The sequence below is a fragment of the Pinus tabuliformis genome, chromosome 4_2 (assembly GCF_031772625.1).
Source record: "Pinus tabuliformis cultivar Carrire ecotype Pingquan chromosome 4_2, CPIR1, whole genome shotgun sequence".
Lineage (NCBI taxonomy): Eukaryota > Viridiplantae > Streptophyta > Pinopsida > Pinales > Pinaceae > Pinus > Pinus tabuliformis.
The window spans coordinates 1,059,270,183-1,059,291,268 of NC_142304.1; the positions used below are offsets into that span (position 1 = coordinate 1,059,270,183).

The window sequence follows — 21,086 nt, forward strand, 5'->3', positions numbered from 1 at the left end:
CACTTCATCAATGAGATCAAACACTTAAACCTAGAACCAAATGACTTATTAGTCAGTTTTGATGTTAAGGCTCTATACACTAACATTCCCATAGAGGAAGCCATGAAAGTAATTTGTAAAATCACAACCTATGACGCAGCCCAATTAATAGAGGTTTGTCTCAAATCAACCTTCTTTGGCTTTAAAGATGAAATTTATGAACAAACCTGTGGGGTAGCCATGGGATCTCCTCTATCTCCCATCATTGCGAATCTCTTTATGGAGGACTTTGAAAACAGAGCCATTGAATCTTCCCCATTAAAACCCAAACTGTGGAAAAGATTTGTCGATGACACCTTCATTATTTGGCCCCATGGGAAAGAAAAATTAAACATGTTCTTGCAACACCTGAACAATCAATCCAATTCCATCAAGTTTACCATGGAACTAGAAGAAAATGGAAGCCTTCCATTTCTTGACATCCTAATCAATAGAAACTAGGATGGTTCCATATCTCACCAGGTATATCGTAAGAAAACACACACAGAACATTACCTACATGCTAACTCTCACCACCATCCTTCTCAGAAAATTGGTGTTCTCAACACTCTAGCAACCAGAGTTGTACGTATTTTAGATCATGATCACTTTGAGAAAGAGAAAACCCATCTTATGAATGTATTCAAAAAGAATGGATACAATAAACACCAAGTGATCAAAGCCTTTATGAATGCTGAGAACCCCAAAAATAGACAACCTATAGACGATCAAGTGAGTAAGGTTCACCTCCCCTACATATTAGGTACTACAGACAAAATTGCCTATATTCTAAAGAAAAACAACATTAAAACCACCTTTAAACCCATGAATACCATTAGCAAGTGCCTTAAATCAGTCAAAGATCTGGTTGATCCCAAATGCCACAAAGGAGTTTACATGGTTCCTTGTTCATGCGGAAAAACCTACATAGGGGAAACTGGTCAATCTATCCAAACTAGGATTCAAGAGCATGTTGCTGACATAAAACATAACCACTCAAAAACCTCAGCCCTAGCTGAACACTCATGTAAAACCAATCATCATGTCTGTATTGAAAACTCCAAAGTAGTGGCCAAAATCGATCATTATCACCATAGAAAATTTAGAGAAGCTATAGAAATAGGCAAACACCCGAACAACCTCAACAGAGATGAAGGATGGAAAATAAGTGACAACTGGATTCCTACCTTAACCTCCTGATCCAACCTCTCTCCGGTAAACCCTTCACACCTATCAGCAACCTGCTTATCTCTCTCTCCCCGCCTCAGTCTCCATTAATCACAACATATAACTTAAAACAATCATATATAAAATTAAAAATTAATTAAAAAATCCAATTTTTTTTTTTTTATATATTACTATATAAAAATCTACTAATTCAATAAGAAAACACTAATATTACAAGATCCAAAAATTAATAATAAAATAAAACTAGAATCATTCACATAAAAAACAAACATTCTTAATTCCAAAAATAAATAAATAAAATAAAATAAATAAAAATAAGCATCACTTAATTATTACAATAAAATTGTTAATCATTAATTAACTAATCCTCTTGATACCAACATTACCAGAAATCCTAAATAACATTCATAATTAAATATTTAATACAAACATATTTAAATGAAAATTATTAAAATTATAGAAACCCTAATATTCCTTTCATGTTATGATAAAACAAAGTAAAATTAAGATTAATTAATATTAAAATTACTATATAAAAATCTACTAATTCAATAATAAAACACTAATTTTACAAGAATCTCAATAACATTCTTAATTAAATCCAAAAATTAATAATAAAATAAAACTAGATCATTCATTTATTATAATAAAATAGTTAATCATTAATTAACGACAATCTTAGATTAAATACTAATATCACATTAAAAAACAAACATTCTTAATTCCAAAAGTAAATAATAAAATAAATAAATAAATAAATGATTAAAGATAATTTGATAATTAATTAAAATTAAACTATTATTATAAAAATACTAACTGTAATAAATATGAATTACATAGTTTTATAATTACAAATTAACCTAATCTAAGACAGTGGGCTACCATATTTCTCACTCCATCACCATCTCACTCCTCCATTTATTCATTCTACAGAGATCTAGCTTACACACTTTCTGATCTATCCTGATGATGAGCCACAGTAGATGGCTCGAAATGTTGATACAAAGAATTATGGATGCGATAATCCTGGAAGAAAACTCTACACAGGCTATAAATGGCTGAGAGTAAGAGGTAATAGGGGTTCAACTTCTGGAGACTAATGAGACTTTGCTGCTCAAGCTTCTCATCTTCATTCATTAGTAATACAAGCTTTTTTTGCTGTTATATGTTCAATGTTCATTTTCTCTTCTTTTCTAAGCTTGCACTTGAACAGATTGTTCATGTTTCTTTTGTGTCTAATACTAGATAACTGTCATCTTATCTCTGCGTTGATAAATTAGATTTACAAGCTTCTTTACTGCCTGTAGCTAGCCATTCATATGTGGTCATATATGCATTTGTCAGTATAGTCAGTATTCTCTTTTGTTGCATGTAGCTAGCCATTCATTTATGTTTATGTATGCATCTGCTGGTATGGTCAGTATTCTCCATCCATTCATTGAATCTACAAATTATTGAGCATTAGTGGTCTAAAGCCTTGTAAGTTGAGGGTGTTCATGCATGTCTTGAGTAAAAACATAGTTGAAATGGTTGTCTGGCTTGATCCAAACCACTATTTATTCCAATAGTTCAGAGAACAATATTGAAGATTATATGTTACCAGGCATCTCCGATCTACAACCTAGGAGAGTTTCCTGGAGTGATAACAGTCACTATGTAATCTGAGGAGTCATGAGGATAGTTCAAGAGTCAAAGGGGAATGTTAAGGGTCACCCCACCCTTCATTATATATAGAACCTCATAACTCATAGTACAAGATTTTTGGGAGCCAAGATTTTGGCTAGGCATTGCTTAGAGAAGGCTTGGAGAGTATTGTGACGAGCCTTGGCTTCTCCACAGTGCAGAGCGAGTACATCTCTTTGGAGGAGTAGGTGGTGTTGACTGTAATGTTCCACTACTGGGGCTAGTGGCTGTGAATGGTGTATATATGGATGGAACTTTTACTTAATATATATAACAGAGCCAACACATTTTCATGCATATGTTGTTATTGTAGTTTGACTATTCTAGTTACTTTAGAAATGTATGTTATTTAACTTATGCATTTGTGTATGAACTATTTTGTATGCAATTGTATGAATCTCGTTGCAGATGTCTTGTTTGGTTTAACCTGTCACTTTGGATTGTGGACTATTCCACTTTCCATCTTGTGATGTCATTCATCTTTTGTGTTTCTTTCAGGTCGTGTACTATTATAGGCTTCTAAGGGACACACTTCTTTTTCCCCTCCACGTGATAGAACCCCCATGCATCTCACTTAACTCGCTTCAAGTTCACTTACTTACTTCCGACAAAGATATCACACTTACCTTTGTGTGCTATCGCAGTCAAGGCATTGCTTTACTACCCATTGTTGGGACTCCTACTCCAAACGGTCTAAGGTCTAGTTGGGACTCCTACTCCAAACGATCTGAGGTCTAGTTGGGACTTCTTACTGGGGAGATCCCCTGACATGTTGGGGGGTTCAACACCATCAATAGAGGTATAAGGGTCATTTTTTTAAAGTTTCTTGTAATTTATTTCTTTTCTTCCATTTAATGAAAGAAGGCCTCCCTACTTTGAGCAGGGCCTAGAGACGTAACCCAAATTGGATGAACTCCATAATCAAATCGTTTATGTGCCTTTGATATCATGGTTGCTTTATGATTTCTTCTTATTTTTCATGTGTTAAGTTACTTGATTAATATTTTCTTTTATATGCAATTATGTATGCATCCTTGAAGTTAATAGATATGGATCACGAGGGATTAGTGATCACTACATGATTATATTACAAACTTGAAGGTTTATGGAAAATTTGCAAGTAAATTTTTATGTCTTAAACATCTTATCATATGTGTTAACAACCTCAATCAAATTAGATTTAATTTTTGCATCACATCCTTGGAAGGATTCCATTTTAGTATCATCTTTGGGTTTAATCATGAACAATACAAAATTATTACTAGCATTAACAAGCGTCTTCATTTGTCCAGAATTCACAAGAGACAAATTCAATTTCTTGTGATGTGCTCTAACAATATACTCAATCCCATCTTTAAACAAATGGTACTTGTTCTCATGGTGATGAAAGATGGATATCCTATCATATAAGTATGGGCTTCCCAAAATAATATCACATATGTCAAGTGGTACTACATCAAGTTCTACCTCATCAATAAAATTTGTAGTGATGCCGAATTTAAGTATGAATTTTCATGTCACTTGCAGTTGTGCATTGTCACACACCCAACCCAAATGATAAGGTTTAGGATGAGGAATGGTTTCCAAATTTAGTTTCTTGACAATGGCATCTAAAATAAGGTTGGATTGGGATCCACTATCAAACATAGTATCTACTTTGTTATGTTTTGTTATGAGCCTAATATGGAAAAGCTCAATTCTTTCTTTTTCATTTTTAGTTTCAATAAGCTTGTTAGAAGAACTAGTACTTGCAATAGAATCCTTAACTTTCAATCCCATGGCTGCAATTTTGGTTTCATCTCCAAAATTAGATCCTAAATCACGTTGAGTTGTTGCAGCGGTCTTTTGTTTCCCCTTGTTGTTAAACTTTTTGGGTTTCAACTCTAGGCGAAGTTTCCAACAATGGTCTTCATCATGGCCTTATTTTGAACAGTGTTTACATGTGAGTTTTTCTCCCTCTTTCTTGACTGCAACATTCTTTTTACCCTTGCCTTTGAACTTGCCCTTTCCTTTGTCTCCACTCTTGAGTGGATTTTTGCTAATCTCGTAGGGAACATTTTTCCCTCTTGCTTCTAGATGAGTTTCCTATACACAAACTTCATCTAGATTTGTAGTGTTAAACATAAGAATTGTATGCCTCAAATAACTATGTAAGCCTTCTAACTTCATAACCGGAGAACACACAGTAAAAACCATTTTTCTGTCAACGTTTCAAATCCCAAAAGGGATCCATCACCAGGACTAAATTTCTCGAGTAAAATGATTTCACTCCATGTATCCCCTCCACATAGGGAAATGATTTTGGATTTAAGACTTCTGTGGTTAATATCTTCTAACTTTGTAACCGGAGAACCCACAGTAAAAACCATTTTTCTGTCAACGTTTCAAATCCCAACAGGGATCCATCATCAGGACTAAATTTATCGAGTAAAATGATTTCACTCCATGTATCCCCTCCGCATAGGGAAATGATTTTGGATTTAAGACTTTTGTGGTTAATATCTTCTAAGTTCTAAGTTAGAAGATATTAAACACAAAAGTCTTAAATCCAAAATCATTTCCATATGCGGAGGGGATACATGGAGTGAAATCAGTTTACTCGATAAATTTAGTCCTGATGATGGATCCCTGTTGGGATTTGAAATTTTGACAGAAAAATGGTTTTTACTGTGGGTTCTCCAGTTACGAAGTTAGAAGATATTAACCACAGAAGTCTTAAATCCAAAATCATTTCCCTATGCGGAGGGGATACATGGAGTGAAATCATTTTACTCAAGAAATTTAGTCCTGATGATGGATCCCTGTTGGGATTTGAAACGTTGACAGAAAAATGGTTTTTACTATGGGTTCTCCAGTTACAAAGTTAGAATATATTAACCACAGAAGTCTTAAATCCAAAAACTATGTAAACCACCTATTTATTTAAGGAGAGTGTCTTGAGAGGATAAATCTACACCCAAAATGAGATCTCTTCTTCTAAACTCTTGGGTATAACTTTGAACACTCATAACTTTTTCTTGTATAAAGTTTTTCCAGTCCATTATTGCTTTCTGCATATAAGCTAATGGATAAAATTGTATCCTTAATGCAACTATGAAATCATTCCAAGAAGAAATTGTCTTTTCTTTAAATCCTCTTGAGTTTTTGTCTCCCACCATATGAGAGATGAACTTTTCAAATGAAGAGAAGCAAGTTGGATCTTAGTGGAACCATCATCAATTTGTTGAATCATGTAATAGGCTTCAAGATGATGAATCCAATTATCCAATTTCCCAGCATTTACTTCCCCATTGTACATAGGCAATTCAAATTTGACATCAAGCTTTAACAAAAGTATTTTAACGTGTCCTTTTCGAGTTCTTGGAGGAGTATGTGAAGGGGTTGAAGTAGAAGAAGATGGGGATGAATGTGAAGGAGAAGGTGGAGGTAGAGGTGGTGGTTTATCACGATTTCCTCCATTACCTTTTGGAGCATTTGAGATCTCTCCATTCAACCTTGTGTTTCTCTCTTCAAATAGAACTTTCACCATTTTAGACATTTCAAAGAAAGATTTTCTGAAAGTTCTCTCATCCCCAGACATCATCTCATGTCCTTCTTCATGTGCCATGATTCGTGAAGCTTGAGGTATGTGTGGCTTCCTTGAACCCACTTGAGGATTTGGCTCTTCAAGCACTCCTCTTTTCAGCTTCAACCTTGTAAGCATCAGAAAACACTTGCAAACAAAACCAAACCTTCAAAATAACCTTGATCTCTGATACCAAACTGATCTGTATTACAAACTTGAAGGTTCATGGAAATTTTGCAAGTAAATTTTTATGTCTTTTAGACAATGGATCAATCTACAAAAGTAAATAAATTAATGGCTTTTAAATTTAGTTTGCAACATAAAATAAGAGACAAATATACCATACACAACAACATAAGACACCAAAATGATAAAGAAGTTCACCCCTCTTGGGCTACATCTCCTAGTCCAACTTCCAATGTTGGGCCTCTTTCATTAAGTGCTCAAATCTATGATTTCAAGGATTTACAGTGCTCAGAATGCAAAAATAACGTCTCCAATGGCTCCAGACGACCCAAAAACCCCAAGTTGGGCTCTTGTTGGGCTCAAATTGGCTAAAAACTTATAAAGTTATCTCACAGAAATTTTTGCTACTATCTTATTTATAAATCAGCAATTATGTCTAACCATCCTACATTTTTTGCCATTTTGGAGACCGCGGAGTGACAATGTTGCTTTGCGTCGATGGTATTTGTGCCACAAATGGTGCATTTTGTTGAACATTTAGTTTTCCCAATAATTATTTGCGCCTGAATTTCGGCCCCACTCTTGGTCTTATCGGCCCATGTGACCAGAGGCCAAGCTAACTGTTGCCCTGACCACTCCGCGCTTTCTGCCCTGGGTTCTTGGTCACGTTGTTCGATGAGGCTGAGAGTCGGGATAACAAACTACCTCCACCGATGTAGCACCTTATCCATTTGTCAGTGGTTCCACGGAGTACCATGGGACCTGGGACCAGTCCTATGATTTCGCCCCTCTCCGCATGGCTCCATTCCAATCTACCCACAATCTAATGCATTGACATATGGCTATGGGTTGGGGCTTTACACCAAACCTTAACTATTGGCTTCGTTAAACACCCTGCGCTCAGTTCTACGTTGCGACGATGACCATGAGACGTGGCTAAGCCCTAAGCCCCTTGGTCATTACTCTATGGTGGTTCTATGGGATGTGCTAACCAGGGGCTAGGGGCTTAGCCTCGACCCCTTCCCCCAACGGAATTTGTAAAGTTATGGTATGTTCTATGCTTATAACAGTTTACTTATTTTTCTTATTATATTCCACCGATTAGCAATCACATGTACATAAAGTAAAGTGCAGATAGAACATTAAACGATCGACAGAAAACAAGCCAAGACAAGAGACACAAGATGTGGCGGCTAGCCAGGGACAAACCCCATAATGTGTGGCGAAACCCTTTGATCAAATCTTCTTTTATCTTCAATAATTCAGCAGAGAGAAATAGTACAATAAATCTGATTCATATCAGCAGTAGCAAACCCTAGATCAGTAGCATCAGCATTAGCGGCTTCATTATCAAACTAGGGCAGACCATATCTCACAAACCGACAGTCGGATTGACTTCATTCCACCACCAAAATTTTCGGCTTCCAGAGGAGGTTCAGATGAACCTACAGCGCAGTTCAGATGAGGAGATCTTCTAGGCCACGCAAGTCAATCTTTACTTCTGCAGTTGCAGCTTCAGTTTCAACAGTTTCCGGCTTCAAACTAGGGCAGTTGATATCTTGCAAACCGTTCGTCGGATTGACTTCATTCCACCACCAAAAGTTTCGGCTTTCAAAGGAGGTTCAGATGAACCTACAGCGCAGTTCCAAAGAGGAGATATTCTAGGCCACGCAAGTCAATCTTTACTTCTGCAGTTGCAGCTTCAAATTCAACAGCTTCCGGCTTCACATGTGTGAGAGAGAGAGACCCATTTTAGCGCAGTAGAGAAGAGACTCATATCTGTGCAGTAGAGAGAGAGAGATGTGATTAGATGAGTGAGTCCAAATGAGGAAAAGTCCTCTTATATTTATACACAACGTTGGTGGGTGAATAGATGCGACTGTTGGGCTTCTGAGCCTACATGAGTTGTAGGTCGGCTTGATAATAATTCCATAATCAAACTAAATTCATATCTCCATGAATACTTATCGGAATCGGATGATCTTTATATCAATCTTACACCTCTCGACGAGAGGAATCTAATAAAAATATTATCAGCCATGAATAAGATGACCCACATGAAGTTTTTCCCTGGTTGCCAATTTTAACAGAATTCGACATAAACTTTATACGTAAGTTTGGAACATAGGTTAATAAGAACCATTTGCAGGAGAAATGGTAGAGTTTGGAACTTGTAGGCTTGAGGTTGGGGTTTGATCTCCCCTGGGCCTTTCACCGGCCAAACAAAATGTTGCTGCACCCTGGAGGTGCCATGTGGCACTCTCCCATTAGTCCACTTCAAAAACAACAACCAATCAAATTTTCCCATATGTACAAACCATACGAGGCCACTTGTCATCACCTGATTGGCCCAATGGTACACTCTGTTAGCCTGGTAACTCAGTTGTATGGATTTCCGATTCAGCAGTCCAGTCAGCAACCTGCAAACTTTTTACCTGTTTAGGAAAACGATCAGAATATGATATATTGAGCATACGATGTCAGTTTTGAGAGATTCAAGCTGTGTTGGATTCAGAGCAACAAGCTCTACATTTTGGCACCAATTTCGAGCACTTTTTAACACTTTCATTTTTGAGCACTTTACTGATCCATTGGATCACTATGTCCACGAAATATTTGTACCAAGAAGATCTACCCAAAAGGATCATTTCTTGATGGCTCAACCACGGAGCCTGACCTCGAGAGTGTCGAGAGAATTGAACTCATGACCTCTCAATAACAAAGGTGCTTTAATGATTTGGCCTCAACCAATTAAGATAACCCTTGGGGCTAAAAAAAAGAGTTCATATTAGGAGAGAAACAATTTGTTAATATGAAAGGAGAGAATGTGATTCAATCAAGAGAACAAACAAATAAATTTAAAGAAAATTTTCCATTTTCTCAATAATCGGAAAAAGTTCAAGGTGGATTTTTTGGCCCCCAAAATAGTTCTCCTAAAGCAAATTCCAAAAAATTGAGATAGATCCTTCAAAAAAGTAATAAAGGGAAAAATATTTCTAAAATGAGTTACAACATTGTTGATGACCTTAATAAGTTAAACATTACTCTTCCATTTTTAGAAGGTGTAAAGGTTCCATAACAAAGAGAAAATCTCCTCAAAGTTTTAGAAATAAAGACACAATTGACACAAGATTGGAAGCAATAGTGATTGGACATGAACAACAATGTTCTGCTCTTCCTTTGAGAGTGTGTTGGGATAGGGTCCTTAGGGTCAGTTAACCCAATTTTTGTATAAGTCTTTGTAAAAGATGTAAAGTATCCGTGAAATGTGGATGCGAAGCATGCAGGTAGATGGGAGTAAAAGGGGTCTTAGCCCCTTGTTTGGGTAAGTAAATAGGTTGGTTTTGAGACTCACCCGTGGTCTGCGGACATGGTATTGTATTGAAGAAAGCTATATATAGTTGAGGGTTAATTCTGATATGTTTTTTACTGAATTGGATATATCTGCGCGAAGGCAGATCTAGGGTTATTGATTAATGAACGAAAGTGGATAATTTGTCTATTTAGGGTCTGCAAAGGCTGATCGTAGACCCTCACGAAGGTCTAGAAGCCAGTTTACCCTAGTTATAGTAGTGAGCCCTAGAAGGATACCGATCTACACGAAGGCATATCTGAACTATCAAAGCTTAAGAACCACTTATCACATGTCCCTGGATGTAGAAACCTGGTTCTAGCATCCCCCAATACTGCTTCAGGTGAGACTGCAACCTATGCAATCCAGGTTGTTGCTGAAAGGGCCAACAGTTAGGGTTTTGTTGGTTGGTGCAACAACTCTAAACCTGGGCCAGGCCCCCTTAATCCAAAAAATGGTCCCATTTCTGAGATTGGGATCTATTTGAGAGATGTGTGATAAATGGTTTCCTATGAAGAAAGAGCTTGATAAGTGGATTGATCAAAAATCACATGCATTCACAACTCAGGAGAACAAGAGCCCTAAATTATCCAAGGAGCAGTGGTTGCAGATATTTTTGTACACAAACAAGACTGACGCATTCTTTTGTTTCTTCCCTGAAGAACTATATGAGTGGTTGTCTAAATTGGTTGATAGTCAAGGGACGTGGAGGCTCGAAGGCCCTATATTGTGGATTCCTAAATTGGTGCGACGTATGGAAGCATCAAAAAGAAATATCGTGCAGGTTGTGGACCACTAGATTGATCACACATTAGGAAGTTTTGTGACTTATTTCACAATCGATAGAAATATCAGCTATAGCAAAGTAGAACGAAGGATCTTTAAAGGACCGTGAGGTAAGTATTTGAAATCATTGAAGACTTGGATTAAAATGTTGTTATGTGAAAAGAGGGTTATGTAGTTACCTTGATGTTTGGGGCTATGCGAAGTGGGAGATTCTTTAGAAGAAATGGAGGATCCAACCCAGAATATAGTCCGCTCATTGAACCCCCTTCAAGCGACGACGAAGGGACAGTTATGAATACGCCATGAAGGGCAGTTTAGCTGATTATGCAGGGTATCCTGAGGATACCTCATCCATCCACTCTACCTCCATTTATACCATTCAACATGGAAAACGCGATGAAGATGTTGATTTTTAAAGGAACAAGGATCGAAGATCCATAACAGTTTTGGTTTGTCGTAGGAGCTGTTTGGACAGCGCAACATATTACAGATGATAATATTAAGAAAGCACTGTTGGTTACAACCTTACATGATTGTGCCTTAACATGGTATATCAAGTATTGCATTGATAACCCCAACACGACATTGGCATATACCTATCTAACTTTGAACAAGGAGTTCAGTAAACCTAAGTCAAAGGCACAGTCATTAATTGAATTTAAGGAAATCCAACAGAATATAGATGAGACAGTTTGGGATTTTGATCAGAGGTTGAAGTGCCTAATCAGGCATGCTAATATGATAATCTCATATTCCCAGCATCATGACTGGTTTATAACATCGCTCTTGCCACATTTAAGAATACCTCTGTCACAACAGAAGATAGAAATGCAAGTGTAAGCCTTGGAGATTGCGATGAGGTTGGATGCCTCGCCTATCTAGGATACGAACCTGGGAGTGCAACAGATTCATTCACAGCTGGAAAGCCTGCACTTAGAGTTACAGAGCCTGAAGAAAGGAAAGGAAGCTCAGCCAGAGGTGCGCGCTGAGATCTGGTGTCTGAAATGTAAGAGCCATGGACATGATAAGGATCATTTCCCAGTCTATAAGAACTACATTATAGGGGGAGGGCTTGTTCCCCTGAAACCAGGAAATAACATTGGGACGATCACAGGAGCTACGCTGTGGTACACTATCTGTCAGGTTACAAGATAGCATGCTACTGATAGCTGCCATTTACTACAGAAATTTGTACATACCCCTCAGCAGTTGTTTTGAAATTTTTGTAAGTACGTAGGACACGATGAACACCACTGTAGGAGTTATGAGCTGATGATGGATAGAACCCCTACCTACAGAATGCAGGTAGAGAACCGGCCTCAAGATCTAGGTGCAGGAGCAATGCATGGAGGATTCCAAGGTCGAGGATGAGGAAGAGGTGTTGTACTAGGACGAGGGCGTGGGAAGGTAATCTACTATAATTGTGGCGAAGTAGGGCACTTCGTGTGAGATTGTTCAAACCCCATGCATCCCTCATGTCAGTATTGTTGACAGTTTGACCATGTCATAGAGGAATGTTCGGTCCTTATGGAAAAGTTGTAAGAAAAGAAGGTGCAGCCCCAGCAGCCTACGCAGAACATCCAGATGATGAGGTCTGAGCCCCGCGAAGAAGATCAAAGCATAAATATCGTGTTGAGAAGTGGTATGACAACTAGTGTAGATAAAGGTAAGCAGCCTGAGGAAGACAGATGGGTGCACAAGGCTGCTAAGAAGGAAGTAGATTTTGATCTCAATCGAGCTAAGGAGACCTTCATGGAAGCAAAGAAGAACTTCACTGAGGCCTCCACCTCAGGAAGTCATGAGAAAACACCAGAGACTAGTGTGACACAAGAAGTAGATCCTTCAATACTAGCTACTTTCTTGAAGACTTGTATGAAGTTACTGTGCGACCAGAAAGTAGTAGATGGGTTGCAAGAGCTAATAGACAAGTGCGATAATAAAGAAAAGACTCCAGCTGAACAATGCACTATAAGAAATATTGGTAAGAATAAAATGCGCATGGGGTGTGAGATGAGGCTAACCGCGCAGATAGGAGAATACGAAATGGACCAGGTCATCTTGGATCTAGTGTCTAATGTGAATGTGCTGCCTAAGAAGACATGGGAAAGGATGGGGAGACATGTGCTGCAGTGGTCCCCTATTCAATTGTGCATGGAAAATCAGCAAAATATTATTCCAATGGGGCGCTTATATGGTGTAATGGTGGACATCGAAGGTGCGAGTGCATTGGCTGACTTTGAGGTCATTGAAATAGTGGATGATAGTAACCCATACCCCGCGCTGCTAGGAATTGACTGGGCTATTGATATGAACGGGGTAATCAACTTGAAGAAGCAGAAGATGACGTTTGAGAGGAAGTCGCTCAGGGTTGTAGTGCCACTAGATCCTATAGAAGGAGCGCGTTATACCGAACCTGTCCGTGATTATGTAGAAAGTGACGATGATCTAGATCAGATATACAAGATAACAGTGCAAGATGAATATTGGGTCAATCCCACAGCCAATGGATGAATTGTGTGGGATAGGGATAGCTCCTGCACCTCAAATTCAGATGAAGAGCTTGAACATTGGCAAAATTGGTTACATGAAGTATCTACGCTTTGTTGCAATATACTGACCAAATCGTTGAGGTGTGTCTCAACTAAGGTAAGAAATATTCTGCATTATGATGGTTTGATTGATGTGGAGTTATTTTTGGATGAATTTGAAAGGGAAGTACCAGAAGAGCATCGATTCCAAGCACTGGAATTGGCGTTGTACGCTACGCCCGCCCGTTGGTGGGGTATGCACAAGGAGAACTTTGCTAGATGGAAAGAATACAAGAGAATGATGAAGTTAATATTTGGATATGCTAATACTACAATGACAAAAAAATACATCGGGAAGGATGATCCGCGCGATCATTTAGCATGATGGACTAAGTTATGGGGAACAAAAGCACAACCAGAATGGGTGCATATTTTCTATCATACATTAGAAACCATCCCAATGAACTGGTATCTGGAGATGGAGCTTCGCCATGGCATGGATGAATGGGACATTTTAAGGGAGATTTTTCTATTGACCTTTAGCATTGCGGATGGGTTTGAAAGCATAGATGAGGCACTATAGGAGATAAAAGCCGCTATATTCAGAACACCAAAGGAACCAACAGAATGGACTCAACCAGATTGGAGTACATAGCTGTGCCATTCGCAGGAATGTTATAATGTCACTGCTAAAAAAGAAGAGGATGATCCACGAAATATTACCATTCCAGAAACAAAAGGACAGCACGAAGTCGAAGGACTGAAGGTGGCGAACCTGGATATATCAGAGCCATTGAAAACTTGACAAGTAAACATTGGATCTAAAGAAGAACCTAAGTTCGCGAAGATAGGAGACTACTGGGATGAAGATATAGTTGATAAGGTAGCTGAGCTACTGCGTGAGTACCAGGATTTATTCCCAATGAAGTTTTCATATTTGAAAGGAATTGTTGGAGATTTAGGTGTTATGAAGATCACATTGAAACCGAATCTAAAGCCTATTAAGCAGTGCACCCTCACAGTCATAAGTGAGTTTAAGGTCAACAACGAACAAATGTTCGCAAAGAAAGTGCAGGCATTGAAGGCAAAGGAGGAGATGTAGACACAACATCAGATCCTGGAGATAGCGATAAAGAAGGCTTGCAAGACAATTCCTGAATTGAACATCCCAGAGGATGTTGAAGCTTCAGCAAAAGTAAGGAAATTGGTTGATGCAGTACATGCATCAAAGGATGAAGTTGGTAAGGTTACTTTTGATTTCCAAATGAATATATCTAAGTCGTAGTTGAAGTTGCAGCCAACAACTCCGCCAGAGGTTCAGGAGCAACGCAGAGCAGCGATCAAGGAAAATATGAACACATTGGATACCGCAGTCACAGACTGCGTAATGTTGTTTGACCATGCCATGGAATTATGAACAAACTTGCAGGAGGACCCGAACCTACAGAAGCTGAACATAGATGTCACAGAGACACAACACTAGTATGATGAAATCTGAGCGACTGCGCGCACTTTGGCGCCAATGCAACGCCTCGCAAATTTACAGGAAAGCAAGCAGCTGCAAGCACAGACGGAAGAATTACAGAGGAAAGAGGCCCTTCTAAAGGCCATATTACAGTCATGGATAGAGGAAGCCTACCAGCTTACTCTATCGTTTCAGGAAAAGCTAAAGGCATTGCAGCAGACATAGAGGACAATGTGCCTAGGAGTAGAAGGCCCAACAACAGAGAAATTGGTAGAAGAAGTGCAGCAGGTCGCAGCACAAAGCATTGTTGAAGCTGCGGTATTACAGGTCAAGCTAGGTGGTCTCCATAGCAAGATCGAGGCGCCAGCTGAGTGACTTGAGGGTGATTCATGATATTTGTGTTGGGGGCCTGTTGGGATAGGATCCCTAGGGTCAGTTTTGGGGTTAGTTAACCCAATTTTTGTATAAGTTTTTGTAAAATATGTAAAGTCTCCGTGAAATGTGGATGCGGAGTGCGCAGGGAGATAGGATTCAAATGGGTCTTAACCCCTTGTTTGGGTAAGTAAATAGGTCGGTTTTGAGACTCACCCATGGTCTGTGAACCATGGTATTGTATTGAAGAAAGCTATATATAGTCGATTCATATCAAGTCTAAGAAGTAACGAATAGTAGTGAAGTCAAGATAGAAATTGTTTTCGGCAAGTGCTAAGGCAGGAAGGATTTTCTTACTGTACTTAGGCGAAAGGGGAAGGCTCCTGACAACTGAGTTCGTAGGAGGCCTTGGTAAGTCTGTAGTTGAGTGCGCGGACCCCTACAACTTAGTGCGCAAGGTGAAAGAGTCTGTAATCTGAACGTTGAGAATGAATAAACACTGATTTTGAAGAATTATCTTGCAATCCGAGCATTATGGTTGACTCTGGTTCTGTTATGATATGTCGCTTTATAATATGCCTTCTTTGGAATAATGAATCAATGTTGCGCGAAACTACTGAATCTATCTTATTTCTGCATGAATGAAGTAATTATCTATGTTCACGAAGTTAAGGGTTAATTTTGCTATGTTTTCTACTGAATCAAATAGATCTGCGCAAAGGCGGATCTAGAGTTATTGATTAATGTGTGAAAGTGGATAATCTTCCTGTTTAGGGTCCGCAAATACTGATATCAAACCCTCGCGAAGGTCTAGAATCCAATTTACCCAAGTTACAATAACGAGCCCTAGAAGGATACCGATTTGCGCGAAGGCAGATATGAATTGTCAAACCTTAAGAACCACTTATCACATGTCCTTGGATGCAGAAACCTGGTTCTAGCATCCCTCGATACTGCTTCGAGTGAGGCTACAGCCTGAATTATGCAGGTTGTTGCTGAAAGGGATAGTAGTTAGGGTTTTTTTAGTCGGCACAAACAACTTTAAACCTGGGTCAGGCCCCCTTAAGCCAACAGAGTGTGAGGAAAAGTTCCCCCCTTTTTACATATCATTGGAAACACTTCGTTATACGGAATTTATGACTGCAGAGAAAATTATCTTCCATAGACATAGTGGTCTGGTCTAGAACAACAGAAAGCAAAGACTATAAAGTTCTCCTTGGAGAAATTCGAGAATGGAAATATGCTTACTTGTGATTCATCGCAATCTCTTCTTTCCTCTTGGCTTATAAGCTCCAATGGTAGCTTCGATTGCTATAATTAGAGTCTGCACAAACAATCAACACAAGCCAAAGATCTACGAAATCTATGTGGCATTATCCAGTCACTTTATTCAATGGATCAACATAGCATTGAAATATATGAATGTAAACATAACATAACACATATAGGAAAATGATATACTCTTTGTATTAATTTAAAGGGGAGAGAGTTTACAACCAAAAGTGGAAGTTGATCTTGTAGGTATCTCCCCAAGTTGACTTGTCCTTCCTTGTCACAATGCACACCTCAAGGTCACCCAAATGCATGGAAATGATAACTCTCTTAGGATCAAAGCAGCAACATGAGGGTATGATTAGTCTCCAAAAGCCAACCTCTAGCTTGTGGATGGAAGTAAATATATAGGAGAGGATGGTAGTTTAGGAATTTTTATCCATTTACCAATATGGATTGTGATCCATTCTTGAGGAGAGAATGATCTCAAGGGATAAGAGGTGAAATCTCCAAGGTAGGACCAGATAGGATTCAAAGTTCTTATCCAAGGTAAATGGTTGTAATAGATAGAATTTGATAGTGCAAACTATATTGTATATACACATCAAATAAGATGACATATAAATATATTTAGGTTGTCTCAAGATAGGTAGACTATCTTGGACACACAATCAACTGGTTGAGAGAATATCTCAACCATACACCAATCTAGTAACATCTAGATATAACAACCCTAACGAATAGGAACAGACTCCTCTAGATAGAAAGAATCACAACTTGCATTTTCCAACACTAACAACACCTACAAGATTTTGGAGGAGGAATCTTCGGGATTCTTTTTATTTTTCCCAAATTTATAGAATCAACACACCCCCAACAAGGGACAACATGTTGTTGATCAGAGTAGATGCAGAACTGAGCAACCTATTTTTGAACGCGGATCCCTAAAGGGCCAGGGTGTGTTGGGCCTTAAAAGCATTGAATGAGGTAGTCAAACCCAAAAACTTAGGAATTTTAAAGAGTCATGCTTAGGGATTTGTGTAGGGATGATGACAAGGTGTTCATGGATGTTGATTGATCTAGTTTGTAGACCTATTGACCAAATGCAACAAAATGGCCTATAAAATACTTGAAGTTACATTTTATAATTCTTTAATAGATGTTGGTGATATTAATAAAATCATGCCTCTTTCCATAATGCAAGCAAATATTTTAGAATGCAATAAATATCATCAAATGAGAAAAAACATTTGTACAATTGATTCAAGAAAAGTGTTGTGAAATCAAGGATTTTTGTGCATCAATAAACCATGGACCTCATATTACAATCATCTTTACTATAATTGTGGTTGATTTATGTGCAACGTATGATTTGGTATTGGGAAGGGAATAGATTTTTCCCTTAATTGAGTATATAATGAATGATGGAAGCCATATGATGCTTCCAAACAAGGTTGATTAAAAAAAATTCCCTGTGAATAAAAGAATCATATTTATTTTGAAAAGAGATAAGTTGAAAAAATAGTTAATCATATTGATACAAGCATGGCAATTTTTTTGTACCAAGCATTGATGATATTAAAATTGAAGTAAAATATGAAGTCCCATTTCAAGGGTTCTAGAGGATGTTCTAGATTGTGCTTCCTCAAAATCTGGATCTAGAGGAGGTGTTGTAGATACAAAAATTGCACAGTGAAACATGAAAACTAGACAAATGTTGAATGAGATGAATCAATTAAGAAGAGGTGAAGAGAAATAGTTGCTATAACAATAAAGTGTTGTAAAACCAACATATGGTTTCAAAGAATGACCATAAGAAATCAAAATGTTGGTAATGTTGCTCCAAGGGTTCCTAGGGCCCATTGATTACAAAATCCTAGTGCTCTGATGATATATATGAAGAATAACTTGATGGATATAGTCAAATTATGGATCCATATGAAATAAGCAATGAAGAAAATATCATGATTATTGAATCTATGCAGATGGGTGATGACACAATATCATTCCAAGAACAAGAGTTCATATTAGGAGAGCAACAATTTATTAGTATGGAATAAGAGAATGTGATTCAAACAGGAGAGCAAGTGAATAAATTTAAAAGAAAATTTTGAATTCTTCAACAATCGTTGAAAGTTCCAGGTGAATCTTTTTCCTCCCAAAATAATTATCATAAAGCAAATCCCAAAACTATGGAACAGATCCTTCACAAAAGTGATAAAGTGACAAATATTTCTAAAATGAATTACAACATTGTCGATGGTCTCAATAAGTTAGATACTTCATTTTTAAAAGTGGTAAAGATTCCACAAAAAAATAGAAAATATTCTCAAAGTGTTAGAAAATAAAGGCTCAACTGACACAAGCGTAGCAACAATAATCATTCTCCACCAATATTAGCATTCTACTCCTCCTTTGAGAGCACGAAGGAAAGTTCCCACTTTTTACATATCATTTGAAACACCTAAATTTGCATTGCATATTGCTTAATATATGATGGTGCTACTAATAACATCGTGCCCCTTTACATTGCCAACAATTGGTTTAGAATGCACTGAATATAATGAAATGGAAGATAGAATTTGTGGAGGATAGAATTTGTGCAATTCATTCATGAAAAGTACCAACATAGGGTGAAATCAAAGATTTTTTTGCAATGTGCATTAATAATCTTTGCATCTCATATTACAATATTTTTTACTATAATTGTGGTTGATTTACCTATAGCAAATGGTCTAATATTAGGAAGAGAATTGAACTTTCCTTTAGGTGGTTATATAATGAATGATGTAAGCTACATGAAGCCTCCAAATAAGTAAGGCAGATTAACAAAGGTTCCTCGTGACAAAGAGAATGCTATTTATTTTGAGAAGAAAGAATTTGTAGTAGTGGTTAATTATATTGACACATGTCATGGTAATTATGTTGTTGTATCAAAATTGAATTAAACGGTGAAGTCCCACTTCAAGAATTTTGTAGTATGTTTTTCAACGGTTCTTCGTCAAAATTTGGATCTAGAGCAAGTGTTGTTTTTAAAATTCCACATGGTGAATTACGTATGCATGCTTTTTAATTACAATTCAAATGCACAAACAATAAAGTATAATATGAAGCATTAATCCAAGGATTAACACTTGCTCATCATATAATGATAAAATATCTTATAGTTGTGGAAGACTCTGATTTTGTGGTCAAAGTCAAGTTTGAAAAAGATATAGCACAAGAGAGGGTGTTTTGAAGGCTTATACTGAAAGGGTTTGGGATCCATTTCAAAATCTAAAAATTTCCAATATACTAATTATCTCAAGATAAAGAAATCAAAGAGTTGATTAATTAATGATGTAAGCTTCATTTTTTAATCCATGATCATCATATAATTATTTTTCAAGTCAAGATGATATTTTTTCCATCAATACCTAATAATCAACACTTTTGGAAACTATTTGAAAATGAAGAGCACATTTCCGAATTTTTTATAAAACAAGACATTGAAAAGGAAGATTCTTATTCCACTTAGTGTGAGTACAAAATTCCCTATTCTTTTAGAGTCCTTATTTACTTGAGATGAATATTGAAGAATAAACTTTTTGAGTAGTCATTACTTAGAATACTTAAGCATGTTCACAAAAAAATGGAACTCAAAACAAACCAAAATATTTGAATTTGGGAGCCACACTTAGCATGAATGAAGTTGATAATACATCAAGGTTTTCAAAGACTGTCAATATATTTTTGCACACAAAAATAATCCACGCCTACAATTTTTTTTTGTAAAGGTGTATATTGTATGGCATATCTTTAAATCTAAAGAAATGTCTATTTGTAATCTCGAAAGGAAAATTGTTAGCTCACATTATTAATAAAAATAGTATAGAGAGAGAATTAAAGCCATAGTTGAATTGAAGCGTCCAACCAGTCACAAAGTTGTTTAATCATTCTTTGGAAAAACTAAGTTTGTTAGAAAATATATAACAAATTACGCTTCAATTATAAAACCCAAAAATAAATTGATTAGGAAAAATCAAGTATTTGAATGCTTTGGTGAAATAAATATAGCTTTTGAAGGTATCGAGTTATCAATTTCTTCTTTGGTTTTAATTATTTCTAGTTTTGAAACGGACTTCATAAAACCAACTAAGGACTTTGAGTGATTTCTCGTGTTGCAAGCAGATCAGACTAGATGTCCGCAGATGCAGAGCAGGAGAAAACTCGACTCAAACACACACACGCAAAAACTCTCAAAAATGCCGATGCCCAACAAATGAACCTTACCCTTCTTATATAGGATGAGAAGGGGGGACAAACATTACTGTTGGTCAGACAGAAATGACTTAAAGCTTAAAGAATCATTACTTTTCAGTCTTTATCAGAGTGACGTCCGCACAAATATTCGGGTCCATAAAACATATCGAATAATTGCTTCCGGGTAACGCATGAGATATAGTCTGTAAAGTAGATTCGGACATTATGGCTATCTACACAGTGGATACTTTTGTACAAAAAGCCCACGGGAAAAGACTAGATAAGAATATTTACACTGTGGAAGCTTTTAAACAGTAAAGCCCACGGGAACTCTGGTCACAATTAAGCCCTTGTGACTGGTACGTAATCAGAATACAGTCAGATCAGGGAATCTGTTTCTTTTATAAAGTAGATCATCACATGCCTTTG

General features: G+C 37.3%; 1 pseudogene; it reads left to right on the forward strand.

Annotated features, from left to right (window-relative positions):
- The first annotated feature begins 219 nt into the window (after positions 1-219).
- Positions 220-14,408, forward strand: LOC149173250 (uncharacterized; annotated as a pseudogene).
- Positions 14,409-21,086: the final 6,678 nt, after the last annotated feature.